This window comes from Vulpes lagopus, chromosome 19 (assembly GCF_018345385.1).
Source record: "Vulpes lagopus strain Blue_001 chromosome 19, ASM1834538v1, whole genome shotgun sequence".
In the NCBI taxonomy this organism is placed as follows: domain Eukaryota; kingdom Metazoa; phylum Chordata; class Mammalia; order Carnivora; family Canidae; genus Vulpes; species Vulpes lagopus.
Window position 1 is genome coordinate 21,677,389 of NC_054842.1, and position 6,300 is coordinate 21,683,688.

The following is a 6,300-nucleotide window of genomic DNA, read 5'->3' on the forward strand; positions in this document are numbered from 1 at the left end:
TTCATCCTGCCCCCATTGAGGCAAGACCAAAAGGGACTGCTGGAAAAATAGATGATTGGGATAGGATAATGGTATTCCACAGCTTACAGTCATTCACAAGGCAAAGTGAATAATGTCTATCATCTATCTATCTATCATCTATTAATTTAACTTACATAGAGTCTCACTATGAGCTAATCATTGTTCTAAGTGCTTTGAAATATTAACTCATTGATGAGGAAGGAGCATTCATAACATAGTGAACTCTGTTTTGTATTTATGGCTTAAAAAGAAAGACTAATGATAACGTCATAAAACAAAACCTAGCTATAGACACAACATTTTGAATCATGAAAGGCAGGTCAGATCTGGTAGAGATTCCTTTCAACTAATCTTGACTGGGAGATAAGGTTTCTGCTATGCGCATGATACATCGTGTCTGTCAAAGGACAGACAATCTCTTGGGAATAACAGGTCAGGAACAATTAACAATGAGAAAAGTCGGAAGAATGAATAAACCCAAATTTTGCTACTTTGCTCTGTTGATCAAAGCATTTTACAGGTGTGATGGAATTCACTGATTATTTTGGAAAGTCTCTCTGGTATTCAACGGAAGTCAACAGACTGTCCTTCACTTTTTGAAGAATACACCATGGGTCCCAATTCCATAGATGCCCTACATAGATTCCAACTACATTTGGAATCAGTGATTATTTCATTGTTACCATGTTTTTTCTCTTCAGTCTCTAATGTGTTTTTATTTTCCTCCCTAATGATTTCCCTTGGTTTTACTTTCCAAACCACTGGAAGGGATAGATTCCCTTAAGCATTTTGAAGTAGAGTGGAAATTATTTCACTGCAATGGCTAGCAATTATCTCAGAGACCAGGAGGCTGTCAGGGTTACTAGGCAAGACCTGCAGTTATCTGAAGCACATCAATTCTGAAAAATACCAGGTTTAGAAGTAAACAGTCTCTTTAACAGATGATTATAATAGTCATCACCTGCAATATTTTTCTGCATTCAGATGAGATTTTTAGAAGTAGTAGTATAAATCTAAGTAATAACTAAAATATTTAAAATATTTAAAAATGAAGAATGTCCAAAAGTAGAATTATCCTATGTACTCCAAGACTGAAAATGAATTTTTAGAATAATGCTGTCCAGTAGAACTTTCTGTGATGATGGAAATGCTCTGTTATCTCTACTGTCTAATATCATAGCCACTGGCCACCTATGGCTGTTGAGCAATTGGTAAATTGGCTAATTGAATTGAGGAACTGAATTTTAAAATTATATTTAGGCCTTCTTCCCCTGGATGCCGCTGAGTAAGCATCATTAAAGTCTCCCCTCCCAGTGCCATCATGCCTAAGTCAGAGTCTCCCAAAGAGCCTGAGCAGCTGTGGAAGCTCTTCATCGGAGGTTTGAGCTTTGAAACAACCTATGAGAGTCTGAGGAGCCATTTTGAACAATGGGGAACGCTTATGGACTGTGGAGTAATGAGAGAACCAAACACCAAGCGCTCCAGAGGCTTTGGGTTCGTCAGCTACACCATCATGGAGGAGGTGGATGCAGCCATGAATGCAAGGCCATACAAGGTGTATGGAAGAGTTGTGCAACCAAAGAGGGCTCTCTCACGGGAAGATTCTCAAAGACCTGGTGCCCACTTAATGGTGAAAAGGATTTTTGTTGGTGGCATTAAAGAAGACACTGAAGAACATCATCATCAAGACTATTTTGAACAGTATGGGAAAATTGAGGTGATTGAGATCATGACTGACTGAGGCAGTGGCAAAAAAAGAGGTTTTGCTTTTGTGACATTTGATGACCATGACTCTGTAGACGAGATTGTCATTCAAAAATACCATACTGTGGGGATCCCTGGGTGGCGCAGTGGTTTGGTGCCTGCCTTTGGCCCAGGGCCTGATCCTGAAGACCCGGGATCGAATCCCACGTCGGGCTCCCGGTGCATGGAGCCTGCTTCTCCCTCTGCCTGTGTCTCTGCCTCTCTCTCTCTCTATGTGACTATCATAAATAAATAAAAATTGGAAAAAAAAATTTAAAAAAATACCATACTGTGAATGGCCACAACTGTGAAGTAAGGAAAGCCCTATCGAAGCGAGAGATGGCTAGTGCTTCGTCCAGCCAAAGAGGCTGAAGTGGTTCTGGAAACTTTGGTGGTGGTCGTGGAGGTGGTTTTGATGGGAATGACAACTTTAGTCATGGAGGGAACTTCAGTGGTCGAGGTCGCTTCAGTGGCAGTCAAGGTGGTGGTGGATACGGTGGCAGTGGGGATGGCTATAATGGATTTGGTAATGATGGAAGCAACTTTGGAAGTGATGGAAGCTATAACAATTTTGGCAATTACAACAATCAATCCTCAAATTTTGGACCCATGAAAGGAGGAAATTTTGGAGGCAGAAGCTCTGGCTCCTATGGTGGTGGAGGCTAATACTTTGCCAAACCACGAAACCAAGGTGGCTATGGTGGTTCCAGCAGCAGCAGCTATGGCAGTGGTAGAAGGTTTTAATTACTGCCAGGAAACAAAGCTTAGCAGGAGAGGAGAGCCAGAGAAGTGGCAGGGAAGCTGCACGTTACAACAGATTTGTGTACTCAGCCAAGCACAGTGGTGGCAGGGCCTAGCTGCTACAAAGAAGACATATTTTAGACAATACTCATGTGTATGGGTAAAAAACTCGAGGACTGTATTTGTGACTAATTGTATAACTGGTTATTTTAGTTTCTGTTCTGTGGAAAGTGTAAAGCATTCCAACAAAGGGTTTTAATGTAGATTTTTTTTTGCACCCATGTTGTTGATTGTTAAATGTAATAGTCTGATCATGATGCTGAATAAATGTGGCTTTTTAAAAAAAAATAAAATTATATTTAGTATTAATTTAAATGTAAATATGTGCCACATGAGCCAAGTATTACTGCATTAGGGTAGTTCTAATTTTCTAAAATTCTAAATCATAATTGTGTATGATAAGAACATTTTACACTGAAGAAATACTGTATGTATTTTTCATTATATACTATAAATCATCATGTAATTTATATGAACTATAAAAAGGAAATGTTCGGTTAAATACATGCATTTCTGAAATTAGATTTGGCACTATGTTTTAGTATTTCAAATATTTTTTCCCATTGACACTATGCATTTTTAATTTTTTCAAGAAATGTGATTTTTGCTAAAAACAAAATATAATTCTGGCAATATTGAAACATTTTTAATTTGAAGTTTAATTCATTTGCTGAGAAGAGTGTATTTTTTTAAGTTTCATTGATACACAATTTACCTACCATAAAACTCACTTAGTGTACAATTCTTAGTGTTTTTTTTTCTTTTTAGTGTACTTAAAAAATTGTGCAACCATCATAATCTAAAATTAGAGCATTTTCAAATCCCACAAAAGGAACCTTATTCCTATTAGCAGTCACTCCCCATTTCGTCCCTAGCCCCTCACATCTGTCTCTATTGATCTGCTTATTCTAGATAATTGATAGTAATTAGAATGATATAATACATAGAAACTTGCAACTTCCATTGAGAGCTGAATTTCTTCACCCCAAGAACCTTTTTCTTCACCTGAGATAAAAATAAGTAAATATAGCTTAAAAATGATAAATTTCACTTATAGGAATGTTTGTAAGATTTTGGAGAAGAGAAAAACGTCCAATAAATATTAATAGAGAAGTTGCATAATTAATAAAATATCTACAAAACCAGTACTAGAAACCTAGTTCATAAAGTACTTACTCTTCTATCTACAGTCACTATATATGAAGGGTCCCAGTGCAGACAATGACACAAGAAATTGTCCTGGGAAATTATAGTCTTCTTGACCATGCTGCTGTTGTCTCTCAGGTTCTCCGTCTTTTCAGGTGCTGCCTATGCTGTCATGGGAGCTCAGAAAGATTGCATGGAACATACCATGTGTTGTGGTTAGTGAGGGGAGGTGTCCTCTTCTAATTTTCTAGGGGTTTACTCTTTAAAGGGAATACCAAGGCAGATTTGTTTCTGTCCCAGTGTTTTATGGAATTTTAAGTGGATAACTTCTTATAACTTTTGCCTACTTCCTCCCTCTTGCCTTTTTTCAGCATGCATTCAGATAGGTATATGTTGGGTTACGAGGGGGCAAAGACCTTCCCAGAAATGATGATCTCATGAGAATTTCTCCTCTTTGCTGAGGAATAAGGCCAGACTCCAGGGGTCCATCCAGCTTACCGTGTCCTGTTCTTTCTTCCCTATAATGAGTTTTTATCTAGAAACCACCTCGGTCCCTCTTAAAAGCTGGTTTCCAGCAGGCCAGATTCCCCAATTTGTCAGAGATGTCCAGCTATTTTCGAACACCAGAGCTTTGTGTAGTTAAACTAAAGTTGGGATAGCCACCAAATTTCTTTGTTGTGCCATAAGGCCTCTCAGTAGAGAATGGGGTGGAAATCTGTGCGTGGAGCCATCTGGTGGTAGGACCATCTACTCACACTTTCTGCCACCCCAGATTTTGACACACTTGAATTCTCGTGTTATATAAATAGCTTTATATCTGGGATGGTATTTCCCAGTGCTCAAGTAATGCCAAAAACCATCATGTTTCTCATTTCCAATAATTTGACTTCTTAAAAGTCTATCTTACAAACAGAACTAAATATAGTCAAATCCTTGTCTAGAAAGTTTATCTTGAAAATGGCTGTATGTCATGGCAGCAAGACAACTAGTTGGAAAATTAAGCATTGTGTTAAACATTACAAGTAAAATGTTCAGCCCATTCAGAGTTATTTGGTGCAATGTGATCCAGAGATTGGTTAACTTTTTTTTGTTTGTTTATAAAAACTGCCAAATTCTCTCAAATGAATGGTTTATGTGCACAAAGTTACTTATACTAAAAACATTATATAAATTGAGTCAAAAATTGCTCATTCTCATCACTGACACCATGAAAAAAAGAGAAGACTAAAGAGTTTGGACTTTGTTGAAAAGCTATTTAAGTCAGTATTAAAAAAAAAATTGTTTAAAGGATCCAATATATATCCGGACCTATGAGGGGGAAAAGAAAACATATTCCTTCAAGAACTATGGAATGTAGCAGACACCATTTCTGAATTGAGGGGTTTAGTGTTGTTGTTGTTTTAGATGCTGAGAATATTAGATGGTAGATTCTACCCACATCCTTTCGTTTTTTGGCCTCTAACCTTATTGTATGGAGAGATACATAAGACAGCTCTAATTCTGAAGGTAGAGGAAGGCAAAGAGCAATAGCTGTTCTGGGTTTTGTCTTCATGAGGGAATAAGGATGCTGATTTCAGAATAGAGATACTTACTGTCCTGTTTCAGGAACTTAATGTTTTTTAGACTAGTGTGCTTTAAGTATTACCCTACTCTTTCCTCTGTCCTTTCGCTTCCTTTGTCCTCTAACTTCAAAGAATATATCAGGAATAGAATTCAGAGATAGTCTTCTAACTACATATATTTAGGATGGCATGAGCCTTAAGCTTTCTTAAGTTCTTTTGATTATTTTTTCATTCTACAAACATGTACTGAGTGTAGAATGATTGGAAAGAGGAGGAGAGTTAGTAAACCAGATTAGAGGTCATTGATAGGTTGACACTGGGAGAAACAGAGACAAAATTTTCCTGCACCTTGGAACCATACATTCATGGTTGGATAGAAGAGACTTGAGATATATTTTTTAAATATTTTATTTATTTATACATGAGAGACACAGAGAGAGAGAGAGAGAGAGAGAGAGAGAGAGAGAGAGAGGCAGAGACACAGGCAGAGGGAGAAGCAGGCTCCATGCAGGGAGCCCAACATGGGACTCAGTCCCGGGACTCCAGGATCACACCCTGGGCTGAAGGCGGCCCTAAACCGCTGAGCCACCTGGACTGCCTGACTTGAGATATTTTTAAGAGAAACTGGTGCTTTTGCAGGAGCAGTGAGCCAGTATGCTGCTGAAGGCTCTATTATAGTCTGGATTCTGATATCAAAGCCATTTTTTTTTTAACCTGATGAATACTGTCCTCTCCCTGTGGCCCTAGGTGAATTCCATCTGAAAGGAAGAACAGTCTCTTGATCCACAATTATAGGTTTGGGAGGCCACATTAGTATCCTGATGGGCACTGAAGATAAAACAAGACATTCTTAGTGATCTGAAGGAAATTATGATATAGTAGTAGGAACTTCCAGGCAAACAATCACAACATGGCACTATATGTAGTAATAGAGAAAGTTTGGATTCTGATGGCAGCCTAGTAAAGAATACAACTATTTCAGTTTTGGGAGAGTGAAAAGCATAATCCGATAGGTGACATTTGACCT

General features: G+C 38.2%; 1 pseudogene; it reads left to right on the forward strand.

Annotated features, from left to right (window-relative positions):
• Positions 1-1,342: 1,342 nt before the first annotated feature.
• Positions 1,343-2,508, forward strand: LOC121478754 (annotated as a pseudogene).
• The last annotated feature ends 3,792 nt before the right edge of the window (positions 2,509-6,300 follow it).